Source organism: Molossus molossus, unplaced genomic scaffold, assembly GCF_014108415.1.
Source record: "Molossus molossus isolate mMolMol1 unplaced genomic scaffold, mMolMol1.p scaffold_m16_p_1, whole genome shotgun sequence".
In the NCBI taxonomy this organism is placed as follows: Eukaryota; Metazoa; Chordata; class Mammalia; order Chiroptera; family Molossidae; genus Molossus; species Molossus molossus.
In genome coordinates, this window is record NW_023425344.1 from 6,929,218 (window position 1) to 6,944,136 (window position 14,919).

The window sequence follows — 14,919 nt, forward strand, 5'->3', positions numbered from 1 at the left end:
GCCTTCATGGAGTTGTCACTCTAGTAAACAGAGAGCTTAGACCTGTCCCGAGTTTGCTAACCAGGTATTTTATATGCGCAAAACACCATATGGAATCCTCAAGGGACCCAAGCTAAGCACAATCCTTGAATCTTTCCACTGGAGAAATCTTGTCTCTTTAAGATGAAAGGATTGTAGAATCACCTTCAGATAAGATAGAAATAATGCCCTACTCTCATCTCACACTACGTAACACTGTAATAAAAATATTTACTTATTCTATAAAAAAAAAAGAGACTGGAGAAGGAAGAGTTTGGCAAGACTTAGTCTCCAATGTGTCCGTTCAGTCCTGCAGTGATCATTAATGTCATTCAATCTCCATCAATCAAGTTACTGGACTTTTGCCAAGTACTTATTTCGAAGACATCAAATATTCTAAGCACTCAAGTACGACATTTATTTAAATGCCTACTCTTGGTAGTGCCAAAAATCTGTAATCTCTGGTATGAATTATGTCCTTCCTTTAAAAAAGTGGGACAGTGTCTCACCTTTATGGCTCTTGGCACTTCATGTATCCTCTGGGCTTTGTCTGTGTGCAGACAGCTGCTCAGATAGCACACTGGCAGTTCCTTCAGCATCCAGGGATTCGCCTCCTGGCTCTGCTGTTTAAACTGATGCATGAGTGCAGGCTTCCTGTAACTACGGCCTTCGGAGCCATCACACCCAATGACACCCTCTATCACTGAATACCAACAACTTTGATCCTCAACATCTTCATATAGCTTTGATTCATCTGAGAGTGAATTTGTGTCATTCATGGGAGGAGGGTTCTTCAGTCTCTAACTACCATCACGGCCATGGAATTTGTTTTGGCCTAATAGTCACCATTGCTGAGTTGGGAAGGACCAGGCAAGGACCATATAATTCACATGTGACAAGCTGAAATAGGTTGTGGACAGATTTACAAGGACACTGTCAAACATAATTGGAAGCAATGTGGCAGGGCTGCTGATTCTTGGGTAGTGACATTTGCAAAGAGGCTACTTGTCAATCTCAAGCCTCCTGGCTCGGCAAGAGCAAGAAAAGACAAAACTTCCTATAAGTAAAAAAGACAAGAGCGTTTAAAGACCATAGACACTTTGAGGTCAATCAATGCAAGTACACAAGACAGAAAGTCTCAAAGTCACACAGTCATCATACCTATAGACACTTAGACATTACCATCACTGCAATTTTTGGATTGGTAAAATTAGTATTTAGCAACTGACTTTCAAATGAATCACAATCATGCGCACACACACACGCGCACACACACACAACCAGAACTTTGGTGTATAACTTTAGATTATAACTGGGAAAACCACAAACTTTACTGAAAAGTCCTGGACAAGACATCAGACCTGAGCGCTTTCACTGTTGTTTCTAGTTACAGTGGGATCTTGAGTAAGTCAGGTCACTTCTTTATATCTTATTATTATAAATTTTTTTAGTTATAAAATGAGGAAATTTGATACAATATATAAAGTTTCTGTTGACTTAGTTCTTAGTTCTAATATTTTAGTACATATTTTTAGGCAATTACATTTAGTAAATATATCTAAAATATGGGACATCATATACATCTTACCTATGTTTATAGTCCCTTTTCTTTTTTATTTTATTCATTAATTTATTGTTGTTACAGAAGTTTCTCCTATTTCTCCCCACACGCCCTCCTCCCTACCCAAACCCCGCCTTCACCCCTCAACCAAGCATTGTTGGCTATGTCCATCGGTTACACAAACATGTAGATAAATTCTTTGGTTTATCTCATCTCTCCCCCTTGGCCCTCACCTCTGAAGTTTGTCAGTCTTTCAAAATGAGACATATTCATGGAAGCTTCTGTGATTCACAACAGAAAAAGAAAGACTGAAATAAGCAAAAGAGAGGAAAAAAATGTAACAAGTAAAAATAAAAAGAAACTAAAATTTTGAAAATTGTAACTATGGAATTACCTGGCTCCCAGTATGAATGTCATCAATATTTAGTGCATATTTTTTGGTTTTAGATGATGCTGAGACCAATAAAATATGTTAAATGTTAGAATAAAACAACACATTTGAAAGTTCATGAATGCAAGTTGTTACACACGGACTAGAAGCTTCTTTTGTTGTGATTGCTTAGTACTATTGAAAAAATTTTGAAGCTTCAATAAGAACAAGTAGCAAATAATGTCATGAAAACATATGAAACGCTTGGTGGATGAATGATCATTAATGGCATGATAAACACAAGACAGCGGACCAAGCCCACTTCCTTACCTCAATACCCACCTAAAGGCACTCAAAATGTAAACATGTAATGACAATTTTAGGCTTTTTTGGTAAGAAGAATATTACTAGAAACCTCTCAGGCACTTATCCTTAGCGAGCTGAGGCTCATGGACACTCTTTTGTGCTAATGAGTCCTTCTCATAGTTTCAGATTTTTCAACCCTGTTGGTTAGTTGTTTTCTAGCCATAGATGTTCATATAATCTTAAATAATATTATACTGAAGATTCTTTTAAAAAGGGGTATGTTTGATTCTCTAATTTGTCAATTATACTTGGTTTGAGCATCTAAGGTGGCAACGTTCACTATTTGCCTCCAACTAGCTACACTCATGGCCGCGAGTCCTCTGCTCCAACCGTGCCTTGATTAGGCATGACTGCATAGTTCCCTGGTCAGGCGACCTTACTCCCTCCGAACTGAAGGAAGGTGAGAGGGAATGAAGGGGTGCAGAGACAGGCAAAGACAATGAGCGGGGTAAACTTCAAAGTGAAATGCAAGCTCATTTCCATGAAGGTATTTCTGACCACATCAATGGTGAGATTAGAGGTGACTGAGATTTTACGCGGAGCTTCCAGCCCAGAGCCCCATTGCACAGTACTTAATGTAATTAGATTTGCTCAGTTTTACATACTTAAGAAACAAGGAAAAAAACCTCACAGACACAGTCAACAGTATGGTGGTTACCAGAGGGAAGGGATAGCAAAGGGTAAAGGGGACCAAATGTATTGTGACGGAAGAAGATTTGACTTTGGGTGGAGGACACACATGAGTGAATATCCAGCCGACGGGACATACAATTGTACATGTGAAACCTATAAAATCTTATTAACCAATGTCACCCAAATTAATTTAATTAAAAATAAATAAAATGAAAAATTAAAAGTACACACAAAACTGTTTCTTGGTTATTTTCTTGTGTGGACACCTATTAGTTTACACAATTCCGTTTAAAGAAAACTAGTACTTACACCAGTTGCCCAATGTCTACCAGGGCATCCCAGTGTGTACCAGGGCATCCTAATGTCTACCAGAGCATCCGGTGTGGACCAGGGCATCCCAGTGTGGACCAGGGCATTTGGAAACATCCTTTCTGGTGTGTGAATCAGTGGAAAGTGCAGTTTCACATACTGCACACAGCTTTCTAAAGACTCAGATGTGCTACTTGCCCTACATGACATCAGTGAGAGCCTTAGAGTTAGTGATTTCTAACTTGAGGGTATCCTTCAGGTCTAAACAACCACACATAAAACATGTTCTCCAATTCTTAAAGGAAAAAAATAAGACATGAATCACCAGGTATTTGAGGAAAATCAAGCACAGAAGTTAGGATAAAAAAAAAAAAAACTAAATGAAAGGAAACAAATAATGAACAAAACCAAGGTGAAGACACATACACATTATTTTTAATAGAAATAGAATCATTTTATACATGGTTTGCAATTTTTTGTCTAGTTGCTTTTCCTTAACATTTACGTTGAGGAAAATTGCTAATGAAACCACGCTGCAGGCTCTGAGGATCGGCTACTAATTGCTTCTGTGTCAGACGGTATAGAGCTATCCTATTTTTCTCGGCCAGTAATTTAAATCTTGGCAGTCTCTGTACAGCCTACGAATTGAATGTTTGGAGGTCAGGTGTCCAACTCGGACATATCCAGCGGTATTTCTTGATGAAGGATTAAAATAAGACTGTTTCCTCACTAAGGGGAAGGATATAGATCATGTATATGAAGTATAGATACCCAGAAGTCTGGATATCTATATATCATACAGAAAAAAATCATAGTATGGTTTATAAGATCATATATTATACTCTGTTTTAAAACACTCATTGTTTTTAAATAATGTGCTGACCTCAGGCAGTGGAGCGTGAAACTCTTAAATTTTTTTTATTTGTTTCTTTAGTCCTTGCCCTCTCTCCATCATGCCCAGGTAACCAATATTAACAGCCTACATGTCGTGTGTTATTCCACTTAATGTCTTATGCTTGGATAATCATAGACAAGCACACGGATTGAGGGTTTTTTGTTAACACTTCTGCAAAAATACTAGACTTTACGTACCCCACAGATACTATCAAATATTGTCTATAATGTAATGAAAATGAGCCTGCACTGTTGAAGAGATTGTCCTTGCTGCAGTCTTTTGAGAAGACAATTTGGGGACATTCACAAACATTTTTGAAATACACGTATATGGTAACATAGCAATTCTAACTCGAGGTCTGCATTCTAGAAAAGTACTTATGTGTGAACCTAGAGAGAAGAAAAAGCATGTCGGTAGTGAACATTGTTTACATAGTGGAGACATTGTATAAGTTCCTCAACTGCAGAGTGGTTCAGCAGTTGTGAATAGCCATCATACACGACTGTTCAGCCAGAGCCAACTTCTACCCGAGACTCAGCAGGCAGAGAGCCGAGGGTCCACACACATGTCTGAATTTTACTTTGTTTGAATATCAGAGAAAAAGCAAATGTGGTAACAATTCTTGAATTATTACAGCCGGGATTATATTCATTTTTATACCAACCTAGTCATAAAAGCTCATTTTAATATTATTTTTAATACAGAAAGGACCCATGAAGGCAAAGTTCAATGAAGCCCGAGAAAGTCATACTTCAGCTGCATATGCAACTATTCAAAGAAATGACATATATTTTTATATGTTGCAACGTGAAGAGTTCTAAGGTAACTTGTTAAGTTCAAATAGTAATATGTTAAATAATATAAATAGTATTCCACAAATTACTTTAAAAGACAGTACAGTTGTATGTAAAATATATAAATACAGAAACCATCTGGAGAAATGTGTATCTAGCTTAAATAAAGAGATATTTTTAGTAGGAAAAGTGGTTTGAGAGAACGTATGTGAAGGGGACTTTTAATTTTGTCTTTATATTCTTGGATATTTCTTGAATTATTTTACAACAAGGGTGTGGATTCAAAGTATTTTATAATACAGTTTTCTCTAAAATGCATTATTCTGGCTACTTTAGCAGCATAACAAATGGAATCACAACGTGGTGGCTTAAAGCAACATTTCTTATTGTGTTCTTAACTTCTGAAGTTCAGCCATAGGGACAGAGTACAGCAGAGATTTTTTTTGTTATCCTCACCTGAGGACACTTTTTGCATTCATAGAGCAAAAGGGAGAGAAGGAGGAAGAGAGAGAAACATTCATGTGAGAGAGACACATTGAATGGTTACCACCCACAGGACCCCAACCGGGGCTGGGGACAAACTGCAGCTGAGGTATGTGCCCTTAGTGGGAACCAAACCCAGGTCTCTCTGGACCATGGGCTGACACTCTAACCATTGAGCCAAACCAGCCAGGGCACAGAGATATTTTTTTAATCCTCATCTGAGGATATGTTTGTATTGATTTGAGAGAGAGCGAGGGAGAGATGAGAGAGAAAGGTCTATTGGTTGCCTCTTGTACATGCCCTGCCTGAGGACTGAACCTACAACCTAAGTATATGCACTGACCATAAATTGAACTTACGCTTTTTGGTGTATAGAATGATGCTCCAACCAACGGAGCCACCTGGCCAGGATGCAGAGATATCTTATCTCTCTGCTCCATGATGTGTGGGGCCTCAGCCTGGAGGAATTGACGATTAGACGTAACTGCAGGGATGGGGCTGGGATTACTTGACCTATCTGGTGCCGGGGTTGGGATGCACTAGGTCACTGCAGTGCACACATGTGACCTCGCCATGTCACTTGGTTTCCCCATAGGATGGCAGCCTCAGGGCACTGGGACTATCGAAATACAGCTGGGACATTAAGCCTGAGTTTCAGTGGATCCAGCAAAAGCACCATCCCCTTTTAGAATCAAATGGTCTTACGGCTTTTGCCACATTCAGAGCAACCATCAACCCTTGCTCCCTTCCCAAATGATGTTCACACTCTAAATGACCATGTGCGATGGTGTCATGGCCGTCTTTTCTAGATACAACCTGCCACACTCTGCCCTCTGGTAGTGAAAATTTATGTTCTGCCAACATACGAAATCCACTCATGCCCTCCACTAAGACTCCCAAATTTCCATCCCATTAGGGCATCAGCTGTATGTCTAGAATCCCATCATCAAAATCTGGTCCATGTCCAAATGAAGCCGCTGTGATTACAGCTTTCATTAAGTTAGAAATCTGCAAACTAAACAGCAAAGAAAACAACCAATAGAATAAATAGACACCCCATAGAAGAGGAAAAAATATTTTTAAACCATCTATGAAGAGTCCTTTTCCAAAATATATAAGAAACTTCTACCACTCCTTAGCAAAAACAAATATATAAGGAACTTCTATAACTCCTTCATGAAAAACCCCCAAGTGACTCAATTAGAAAATGGGCAAAGGACTTGATAGTATCTCCCCACAGAAGATATAAGAATGGCCAACAGGTACGTAAAAAGGTGCTTGATATCACCAATCATCAGGGAAATGAAAATCAAAACCACAATAAAGCCCCTGACCAGTTTGGCTCAGTGGTGAGAGCGTCGGCCTGTGGTCCAGAGAGACCTGGGTTCAGTTCCCGCTAAGGGCGCGTACCTCTGTTGCAGATTGTCCCTGGCCTTGGTTGGTTGGGTGGGTGGCAGCCACTCGATGTTTCCCTTTCACGTCGATGTTTCTCTCTCTCTCTCTTCCTCTCTCTCCCTCCCACTCTATCTGAACAGAAAATGGAAAAATGTCCTTGGGTGAGAATAAAAAAATATATAGATTAAAAAAAAACAAAAAACACACAATAAGATTCAACCCATACCTGTTAGGATGTCTGTTATCAAAAGCAAAAAAAAAAAAAAGAGAGCTAAATGTTAGCGAAGAGAAACTGGAGCTCTTATACTGTGTTGGTGGGAATGCAAAATGGTGCAGCCATTATAGAGACCAATGCAGAGGTTCCTGAGACCACTCAGTAAAGTACCAATTGCCCTAGCCATCTCACTTTGAGATGCACATCCCAAAGAACTGAAATCAGAATCTAGAAGAGGTATCTACACTCTTGTATTTATTGAGGCATTATCCCGATAACCAAGACATAGAAACAACTCAAATATATAACCATCAGTGGACAAATACATTTTTAAAATGTATATACATCAGTGGAATAGTATTTGGCTTTTAAAAAGAAGAAGAAAACCCTACCATTTGTGCGACGTTATGCTAACTGAAATAAGTCAGTCACAGAGGAACAAATTCCACTTATATAAAAATATTCAGACTATAAGCAGTATAATAAATAGTGGTTTCAAGGGGCTGGGAAAATGGAGGAATGTCTAAAAAATGGATATAATATTACAGGTATATAAGATAATATAAGTTAGAGATCTATTGAACTAAATAGAGCCTATAGTTAACGTTTTGGTGTTGTGCACTTAAAATTATGTTAAGAGGGTTGATCACGTGTTAAGTGTTCATACACACTCACACACATACACACATGCAGCACAACAGGACACAAGAAGCTTTTGGAGGTGACAGACATATTTATTATTTTGATTGCGGTGATGGTATTATGGGCATCCACATATGTCCAAATGCATTAAATTGTAAATATTAAATATGTACAGTTTTCTGTATATCAATGATCCCTCAATAAAACTGTAAAAAGATGTGAATCAAACTGCTGAAATGCAAAAAAAAATAAATTCTATAAACTGAAGAGACAGAAGTACAAGCAGGAATGTACATGATTCAGTGGTGGGGGAGACAGAAGAAAGACTACTCTAGACATTGCTACTTACAAGGGCCCAAAGGAGGAGACATCAGACAATAAGAAGTCTAAATGCAGGCAGGCGTGTGTTGCTGATTCTCGACTAGAGTCTGTGCTGCTCCTTGCTCCTTTTGTTCTGTTATCCTTGGCTCTTAGCTCTTCCCACTGTTCTGGTCCAGTGTTCTAGGGACTTAAGATATGAGTCATGGTGTAACTGAGGAGCCTTCTCAGCCTGCTTCCTGCCTATAAAAAATTGGGTTTTCTAAGGACTCTTTTTATGGTCTGGTCTGGCCCTTTGAATTCTTTTCTCTTAAAACTTTTTTGGGCTTGGCTGGTGTGGTCACTGGTTGAGCATGGATCCATGTACCAGAAGGTCACTGGTTCAATTCCCAGTCAGGGCACATGCCCAGGTCATGGGCCCAATCCCCAGTGTGGGGCATGCAGGAGGTGGCCAATCAATGTTCTCTCTCACTGATGTTTCTCTCTCTCTTTCTTTCCCTTCCACTCTAAAATTCATAAAGAAAAAATATTTAAAAAAAAACTTTCTTGGACTTCCTGTGTATCTATTCATAATGAACTCCATTAGAAAAAACAACAACACAATGAATAAATAACACATCCACAGATCTCTTGGGGATATGCCCTTCTTTCCTTAGGCTTCTTGTGAGATTGTTGCGGAGCCTCGTAAGATTCTCAGAAATTCTACAAAGACCATCTGCGAGCCACACTACTCAGATGGCAGCAGGGCTTTGATTCCTGGAAAGCGTCCAGGAGGTTCCACCTTGTATCATTCTCTACTGTTAATATGGATTTTTATGATAACAACATTGGCTTCGTGTTCTGTCCTGAGATCCGCCCTTTATCAGTTGATGTTTTTTTTGCTCTGTTTTGTTTTGCTTTGCTTTGTTCTTTTTGTCTTTAGAACCCAGAAAAGCCTGCTTACTTCCCAATTCCCATACCTTTTGCTTGAATATTTAGCATTTTTTAAGCTTCTATCTAAATTTTGGTCGACACGAATCGAATAAATCGGCTGTCTCTTTTCACGTCTTGCCTGGAAGCTATCTTAGCCAAATTCACCAGTTTTAAGAATATTTCTACATTCTACACTGCCTCAGGGAAGAATGTGACCAAACTGTATGTTACTACATAACAAGAATCACCTCGCTTCCAGCCTCCGTAACTGTCTTCACCCTAAGCTCCAAGCTTCCTCGAACACTGTTCTCAAGGCCCTGGTTCTGCTCACTGTCTGATGGAAAGGTTACGCCATGTGTTAGACTTTCTGTTTGTTTTGTTTCTATGGCAGCATCACATTTTTAGCACCGAGTTCTATTTTATTTCCTTCTTTGATGAAAAAAGAGAGAGAGAGAGAGAGAGAGAGAGAACCAATATTCTGAAATTTACAACTCACGTTTATTTATGTGAATTTTGGAGGTTCGGGATTCAGATAGCATACTGGGGGCGGTTTGTCTACTCTACAGTGTGTAACATTTGGGATCACAACTGGGAGACTCCAAGGCTAAAGGGGAATGACTTGAGGCTGCAGAGAGCATGTTCCAAAGGTCTGTGTACTCTCGTTTCCAGTACGTGGCTTGGGAAGGTTGAGGACCAGTACTGTTGCTCAGAGCACCTATGTTTGTCCTCGGTGGGGCTTGGTCTCCTCCTAGCATGATGGTCCAGGGTGGTGGACTGCTACCTCTCAACTCACAGTTACTCTAAGAACAAGGTAAATTGCATCCCCTTTTATGACCTGGCCTCAGACATTGCCCGGCATCATTTCTGGTATTCTTTATCAGTTGCAGAACTCGCAAGCTCCCCTTGGTTTAAGAGAAGGGGCAAAGACCCCCATCCTTGAGTGAAAAGAGAGGCAGAGTCACATTGCATGAGAATATTCCAGGTGGGAAGTGCTGCTGTGCTCGTCACTAGGAAGTCCCCCCGTGCCACAATGATCAGAGACGTCTCAGTCAACACAAACCTACGGACGATGAAAAGTTTCAGAAAATCCATAAAAATCCTTGAAAAAGTCAACCTTTTATTTTTTTTTAAAAATCACCAATTATATGAAAATGCAATTAAATGTCCCATTATGTTCTGTGTGAAGAGTTTAATTGATTATAACATAATGGCTCATAGATGCATTATGTATAAAAATAGATTCCATTGACTTGGCTGTGTCCTGCTCAGACTAATCAACTTAATTCTAGTGTCTTCTGTGAGAACTTTTTCCTGGTCCCCTATCCCTCCCCCCCCTTACCCAGCAGAGTTTCATGTTACTTCATGATGTTTTCAGAACACATCACACTGGTCTACCTGGCAGCAGGCATTATTTGGGATTTGAGATCGCACATGACCCCATCTTTTCTTTTACTCCACTGTGAGATTCCTGAAGACTGATTGTACTTACTTCTCATTGAATTCCCAAAGTTGGCAAAGGGCTCAGAATACCACACGGTGAGTCCTCACCTCAAAGAATAATTATCCTTCACATTCACACATTCTTATAGTTCACACACAGGCTAAGTCATTTGCTGCTTCACATGCTAAGAAATGATGTCTCCCTTTCACAGATGAGTGAACTGGAGCCTGGATAGGTTTTTCAGCTTGTCCAGTGTCACCAGGCACGTGGTAGCTGAGGACGGAATCAATCAAGTGTTATTTCCCCAATCCAGCCTCGTTCACTTCCCGTCCCCCCTTTCTGAAGCTGAAAGATTTAGAAATAATGACTGGTAATGAAAATACCTAACAGACTCTGATACAGTTTTGATTGTGCAAAATTATGATTTGGACAAAGCAATATTGATATATTCACCTTGAAAAAATTGCCTACAGCGTGTCAAAGTAGGTTTACACTGTCTTTAATTTATTGCAATTTACAGTAACTGAATTCCAAGTCTTAAGCTTCCATAAAGATTAGTTATATTGGAAAGACTCCAGTCTTATAAAATAGAAAATTAGATTATTTAAATGCACATTCCAAACAAGATATACTAATTCTTACACTATTCCTAAAATATGTTAGTGTATTATATTAAACTATGCACAGAGAAATAATCACTGATGCATAAATTATTCAAATTCTTTATCCAAATATATGCTCACTTATTTGTAAGTTCAACTGCATATGCAATTTTTTGAGAAATTAAATGAATGTGTTTATTATCATTGATAGTTTCTCAGTATTCTAGTAATGATAGGAAAACCCAGAAATCAGAGAAACAGGCGTTATGAGTTTATTTATTTCTTTCCTTCCCTTTTCTAGGTTCATGCTCCCTAAATGTTACAGTGTAGCAAAGGGCACCTTTGGAGGGGGTGGGGAAGGAGGAAGAACAGTATATTGTTTTCCTAGTTCCACCTCCCTCTCTTTTAAGCTATTTCAATATAATAAATTTTTGACCTTTCAGAACTTGTATTTTTCTTCTGGAAAGTGGGCTAAGGAGATCTACCATTAATATTTTACGTTGATGAGTGTTATGGGCTGAGTTTGCTACTCTTCTCCCAATCAAAAAAAAAAAAAAGTTGTCATGTGTTGATTACCAACCTCCAGTACCTTAGAACTTGACAGGATCTAGAGCTAGGGTCTTTAAAGAGGTAACTGAGGGTAAATGAAATCACTAGGGTGGGCTCTAGGGCAATGTCACTGGTGTTCTTAAGAGAAGAGGAGATCAGGACGCGGCCCCCACAAAGAGACATGTGAAGACATACGAGGACCATCAACAAGCCAAGAAGAGAGGCCTCCCAGCCCTGTTGACACGTCGATGGCAAACATGTAGCCTCCAGAGCAGATGATACATTTCTGTTTAAGCCACTCAGTGTGTGGTGCTTGGGTAAGCAGCTCTGGCAGACTTACACGCTGAGTTATGATTCATCCTAAACTGAGGTTTAAATAGATGATGTCGTGTTGCTAATACAAAAGGTCATTTTTCTTCTATTCCTCCTGCTCCTGAGCTGGCGCAGCCTTGGGGTCCCGTGGACAGCAACGCCACAGGTATTCTGTTTGGATTCCCATGCCAAGTTTTCTTCATCGTTTTAAGGTCATGGTAACTGTTTTTTTTTTGTTTTGTTTTGTTTTTTTTAATTTTTGTCCTATACTGTTTCTTGGATTAAAATCTATCATTTCCAGGTCCCACTGGCATCTTTCCAGTGTGACAATGTTAGCGTTTGCCTGCGTGAGATTGATTGCCGGTGAGATGGATACATGTTTCTTACTCTAACAGGCACATTTTCCTCTAGGGGAGCGTGCAGAAGTCCTCCAAGTGTTAATGGGTCTTACACACCCCCTTCCAGGGAGACTACAGTCTCAGGTGCCGGATGCAGATGGCCAAGGAGGGAAGGCCACCTCTCACGCTGGCCACTTCGCTTATTGTTCGCATTCCCAGGACACCCAAACAGGCATTTCCAAAAGCCAGGTGGCGGGCGCTGCCCATAGCAGAAATGATTGCTTTCCCACTGTCTCACTTGAGTAATGAGCTAATAGAAAACCAAGTTATGGATCTCCAGAACCAGGACAATAATAAAATCATAATGATATTGTTAGCAATCTGGCCCCAACGCTGCTTCCTTCTCCCAGAGAAGCACTGTCACGTAAATAGAAAAGCTCATCCATCACAGAAATCGCACGAGCGCCAAGCCAACTGGCTCGAACACGCACAGAGCCCTGCTGGTGAGACTGCCCACTGCTGGGCATCAGGGTCCCCCAGAAAATCCAATTAGCACACTATTGGAGGTGGCTGACCTTTCCTGAGCAGGTCCTGGGAACTATGACCTCGTGTGGCTTCCACAAGGTCACAGAGACAGCGGGAGGGAGGGCCAAGGTCAGAGCTCAGTTCTCATCTCAAGCCTGTGTTGTGTCTGGCACCGACGTCTTAAGCTTTAGGTGTTCAGTAGGTGGCTGGACCCGAGGTTTTGTCACCTTAGAAGCGGTAAACAAACACAAAAATAATAAGTATATATGGAGAGCCAGTAAGAACCCAGTAAATGGTAGTCCCTCGAGTCTTAACCATTATCTCACCCCTTACAGCTGTGTAATCAATACCAATAGACAATGGTCATTATTTAGTGTGAAGAACAAGAGGAAGTCAGACTCTCACATTGAAAATAACGATGCCCCCTATCTTCCCAACTCTCGACAGGGTGTGCGCACCCAGCAAATGTGCACCCCACCACTAAGTGTGCTCCTGCTGTGGCTTCCCCCAACTATTACAGCTAATCCCCTGCGTTAGTAGATTAGACTCCCTGAAATAATAGATTCATAGCTGAATGACTTCCAAAATGAATAGGACAAATGAATCCTTTTTCAACATGATTACCAATCAAAACAAATGTTAATAGTGTTTGGCTTTTTAAAAACGTGACCAATTCTAGAAAAAACAATATATTGATATTTCTGTAGTATTTTTTAAAAACAAGTTATAGCTCATGCAAATACCTCAAATTTGAGGATTATATTCAACAAATATTTATGAAATGCCTGCTCCATGCCAGGCAATATTCTACCTACTGAGGAGACAGCTATTAACTAAATCTTTTCTTCGTGGTCTACTTCAAAAAGTTAGACAACAATAAAATAAAGTAGAAGAACATAAGATGCTGTGAATAAAAATGAATCAGGGTAGAGGAATAGAAACAACTTTGCTAGTGGTACAAGAACAGTGTTTTGCTCTTTTAATGAGGGTGATCAGGGAAAACCTCACCCCCACAGGGAGGTTTGGGCAGAGATCTCAAAGAGAAAGACATCAAGCGGTATGAATATTGGAGCCAAGAATGCTTCAGATAAAGTATACACCAAGCGCTGAAGCCCTGAAGTCATGTGCTTGGTGTACTGGGAAAATTGCAAAAGAGCTCTGGCTGCTTTGCTCAGTGGTTAGAGCATTGGCCCCCAGACCAAAGAGTTGCAGGTTTGATTCCAGTCAGGGGCAGCTACCTCCGTTGAAATTCAGTCCCTGGCCCTGGTTGGGGTCGTGCAGGAGGCATCCAATTGATGTGAATTGATGTGTCTCTATCACATGAATGTTTCTCTCTCTCTCTGTTTCCCACTCTATCTGAAGATGAATGGATGAGAATAAAAAAAAAAAAATTGCAGAAAAATCAGTGTGGTTGGAGGAGGGGAGAGGAAAGGGGATGTGGTAGAGTTTGACGGGATATGAAAAGCGATCATAAGCTGATCATTAAGACTTTGGAGGCCATTTGGACAGAAAAGTAACATGATTCACATGTGAGAAGCATCACCCACCTCTGTGTAAGAATAGACCACATGGGGCAAATTTGGCAGGTAGAAGATCAGTTAAAACACCAATGTCCCCCCGGCAAGAGGTGATGGTGGCTTGACCAGGACAGCGGTGCTGTTGGCAAAAAAGGTTGGATCTCAACGTATCGTGAAGGCAGAACCAACAGGGCTCCCGACAGACCGATGGTGACGTGTAAAGGAGAGGCGCTGAAAACTAAGTTTGTGGTCAACTAGAAGAATGCAGTTGGTATTTATTCAGACAAGAAAGAGTGTGGAGGGGTGAGTTTGTGGAGGGGGGACAGTGATAAGGATACGGATGTTCTCACAATGTCTTTGGAATCAATGGGTCTAGGATTAGACATAGTTTTGGTAAAAACAGGATGGGTTTGTTTAACATACATTTTATTGGCATATGTGGAAGTTCTTCCCCAAAAGTCTTTCTTGGAATAAATTACGTTTCAGCAAAGTTCTAAAAGATAAGTAGGGTTTGGGAAAGGGAAGAAGAGAGCAGGGTGAGGGTTCCGGAAAAGCCTAGGAGGTTCCAAGCCGGGACGCAGGACGATCGAGGGCAGACTAAACCCCACTGGCTATCGCTGTTGTTCGGAAAGGGTGACTTGGTTCCGGCGCAACTGCTATATTTAGGAACGAGGTGAATGTGAGTGAATTTTGCAATTGCTTCTTTGTTATTCTGTCTGCAAAAA